A 4,539-nucleotide genomic window follows, 5' to 3' on the forward strand; every position below is an offset into this window, starting at 1 on the left:
CGAATACTCAACCAGACTTATGCACTAATAATTTCACCGCAGAGAGGGAGTGAACACAGAGCTTTAGAGTCATACATATTCGTTGCCAAGCACCATTGGACAACGAGAAGGAACGCTGAAGCAAGAGGCTTTTTTCTTTGCCAAATTGAAATTCTCACCACAAATGTTACGAGCTGCCTCAACGCCTTCTTTCTGTGTTTGGAGCTGAGTTGTTTGCGTTGCTGGCACTGGGCAGCGAGTATACCTGCCTGCCCAAATCTTTCAATTGCGGAGAGAGGTGATCGTCAGATCAGTGCTGGCTTGCATGCACCGAAAGCGATTAACATTTGTAAGGATTTAATGAAATGAAATTTTCGCGATCACCTGTCAATATTGCCCGCTGCGATTCTAAATATGGCAGGAATGGTAAACGACGTTCTAGTCGATATGCTGACTTGCGTTGGCCGTCCTGTCAGAGCTGTAGCACTAAAGCACATTTTTTTATTGTCAATATGTGGTTTGCTGCTTCTCAACTCAATGGGAGGCACTGTGCAATGAACAACGTTTCAGACCACAGACTGGTCATGCATATACTCCAACGAGGATTCGTTGAAGTTGTACGTCATGTTCTTGCTGTTGTTGGACTTTAGTAGGTACTTGTTGGAGCTTTTAGGTGATCGTTCTGAAAATTTATGAAATAACAGCGACAACGAACACAGCCCTTCTTGGAAGCTACATGATCGACGTTTTTCCGATTTGTTCCCAAAGTCTGTACGAATTTAAACAGCACTTGTACACACTGATGACTTTAATTACCCCCTCGAACCCCATGATTGAGAAGACATTTTCCCTCTGCGATGCAAAATCCTCGACATAATTAATTTGTCTTTTCGCCACAAAAGTGGTTGGGAGCCACAAAGGTATCTTGGCATAAGGACGCTTTATTCACCAGTCACAATTGCTACATGGACAGTAATCGCTATTGAATGTCGCTGAAGATAAGATTGTGCAGAACACTGGACACTATCTGCTTGCAGCTGCAGACAACACGTCGTTAAAGACGTTGACAACCAAAATATGCTCAATCGCATTCGAATGGAATTGCAGACATTCAGGGTTACACCTTTGCCAATGAATCCCCTGATCCCCCTGTCAATGTCCCAAATGCAATGAACCGTTCATATAAACTGCGACGGTGCAAAGTCAAGAACGAAACTGGTTTCTTTATCAGGTTTTCGGGTGCAACCGTGATATCATTTACCTCCTGTTGCTGCCGTGGCAGTCACATTTGCTATTTAATCAGAAACATAAAGAGGACATTACCATCAGAACTGAAATGCAGACCGACATGGGGGGGCAGTCCCACCAAATCACGCATACACTGCGATGTCAATAAGAGAAAGTGAGACACTACGAACTGACAAGTGGTGGTGGTATTGCCCAGTGAAGTGAATTTGCCTTCAAAATTCTTTATGGCGGCTGCTAGGTTCGGTTTTTCCAATAAAACTGTAAATTAAAAGTGAAAAAAACATCTACACGCAAAGAAAAAACCTTTTGAAAATGGTTATCGCAAACGTTGTTTGTTACAGTTGTTTCTAATTTCTTCGAGAATTTCAAACATTTATCACCAAAAAATATTTTTTAGTTTTATTTCTTATAAAGCAAAAAATAGTTATAATTCAAAAATCACAGTCCATTTTGTTTATATTTCTTGCTTTATGTCTTTGATAACACGACGCATTTTAATGTTTCGTATAGAGTGATCAAAAAGCCGTTTTTTTAAGTCGGTTTTTCTCGGTTCTAAAAAACCGGACCATTTTTTTAAAACCGGTGGGCGGTGTTTTAAAAATTAAATAACCGACATAACCGGTCCAACCGATTTTTCCCAAAAGTAGCAAAACGGCTTAATTTAATATAAATGAAGGAAAATACTTCAATGTTTTAATGAAAAATGTAATTCCTTGTTTGTAATTGCGGTAACAATACCGTAGATAAACATTAAAATGTTGGATTTTTTTATTTGTGGTTCAATTTGCTTTTTGTGAATATTTCTGAACTGTTATATTAACGACGGTGTTAAACACAATCAAAAATTTTTTTGTACATACTGCATTTGACTTTCGACGAATCATTTTGTTGTTTTTCAAAATATTCGCAAACAGAGCTCATTTTTTACAGAAAAGTACCCCAAATTAAGTATAATAATAACGTAAGTAATGACATAGATTTTGTTGTAAATATACACCCTAAAAAAAATCGCTTCTGTAACATATACCCCAAACACATTTTGTCTCAAACATATATATTTTCAGGATTGGTCCAGACAAAATATTGTTTGTATTGTTCAAACATATTGTGTTTCACCTTAGGGCATACATTAGTAGTAAAAAATGTTAATGAAATTTTCTGTGTGAAAAACCAGTCCACCGGTTTTCACCGACCGGTTTTGATCACTCTAGTTTCGTAGCAAAAATTTAACATAGTAGTATAAATTGTCAACCATCCTTTCGATATTTTGCAAAAGTTTTTGGAAAATGATAATTACATTATTTCTGTTTCAAAAAGTTGTATTTGGTTCATTGTTCGTAAGAAAGGGACATACTAAAGCGGTTTTCCTTAAATACAGTTCCTTTACATCGGCTTGTGCACCAAACAAATGTGTAAATAGAATTGCTTAACTGTTTGTGTTGATGGCTATAATGATAATTGTTTGATGACCTACATGGCCCAGTGGATAGCGTGTTTGTGTACAAACTGTATGGTCCGCAGTTCGATCTGGTTCAGTCTGGACGAAATTGAAAAATTTATAGAAGCGACTATTTGCAAGAAGGCTCTGAGAACTAAATAAAAACTTGTGAGAATGATAGCGCTATGAAGGAAGATTCAATTAGCAAAAAATTCAAAAAAGTTTCTTCCAAACATTTAATATAGCCCCCATATAAACCGGCCCTCCGATTTAGGGTCTAGATTCTGTAGGTTTTGCTTATTAATGAAATTGAATAACAATTAGGTGTGCAATTATGATTTATCGGTCGATAGATACGTATTAGAAGTATGGGAAAATTTTAGTAATGTTTGCACTTAGCCGTGGCGATTTTAAAATGAAATGAAAATTAATATTGGTTCTACTCCCTGCACAAAACTTCATGTAAATCGGAGTACAACTTTAGCCTTTCATATGGGTGTAAATGTAAACGAATTTCAACCAAAATTGGCACACTTTACGGCAGTGTCAATTGTACTCCTTGTGCAAAATTTAATCATCGAAAACTCTGGCTTCTGAGGCCATATAAATAGATATCGGGCGAAAGATATATATGTGAGGGTTATATCTAAATTTGAACCGATTTTAACCACATTACCAAAACTTTGTGCAAAACTTATACCAGAGCAAACGAAATAAAAAGAAAATATCTCCGCATTTGATTAAATCTAATATTTGTTTTTCGGAGTGGAGCGGGTTTTCTTTTGGAAATCGGTTTTAAAAATATCGCCCCCGCTCCGGCCAAAAAAGGGTTCCCTCCGCTCCGAATCTCTGGATCAAAGTTATAATTCAAAATGTTTTTTTTTTTTTTCAGAGGAGAAAATATATCATTCGACATTAAATTTGGAAATATTCTCTAGTATTTTAATATTTGAAGGGAGTCTATTTCTTATTTCTATAATGAGTACTTATGTCAATTTAATACAAACTATTTTAATGACATATTTATCAAGTTCAGAAATTCTGCATTTGTCGCAAGACTTTTCAAAATAATACCCTAAATAACAATATTGGTTGAAAACAGGATCAATGCCACTTTCATAACAATCTAATTATAGCTTTTGTATGAAAAACACTATACACGCACAGAAAAAACATGTTTGGACATGGTTGCCGCATCCATTTAATGCTTATCTAGAGCATGTAATTGTCGCGAAAACCATGTATTTTGTCTTTGTAAAAATAATTTTCGAGCAGAGAAAAATGTATGCTGGCAATAAGCATTTAAATGGTTCTCAAATGCCGCAAACATGTTTTATTATTTAATTGATAGAATTTGAGACCATTACATAGTCGGGAAGATCATGTGCATGACCATTAATTTTTTTTACATTTTTGCAGGGAAAAAAGTATTTTTATAGGTTACGTATAGACATGTCTAGAATCATTACATGGCCATAAAGACCATGTACACTGTTTTCGTGACCATTTAATTTTTTTACTTTTTTGCAGCGAGAGGAATTTTATAAAAACATTGAGCAGGTACACACGATTTTCATTTTGCGCGTCAAAAAAAACTTTTTTCATAAAGATCAAAACATTTTAGGTTGTGGCCATGTTATTTTAACTGGAAGAAAAACATTTTTGACGAATACCACAATATTTTAGATTGTGACCATTGTATTCTGATTCAAACTATATTCTTTTTATCAATATAATCCCATTTTACATGAGGACAATTTTATTTTTCTTAGAAAATGAAGTTGATCGAGAAGCAGAGGCCTTAAAGATATCAAAGGAACGTGTTGGTCATATCATTCATCAATATTTGGATATGCGGAAGCTCTGTGCAAAAT

This window comes from Haematobia irritans, chromosome 3 (assembly GCF_050003625.1).
Source record: "Haematobia irritans isolate KBUSLIRL chromosome 3, ASM5000362v1, whole genome shotgun sequence".
Lineage (NCBI taxonomy): Eukaryota > Metazoa > Arthropoda > Insecta > Diptera > Muscidae > Haematobia > Haematobia irritans.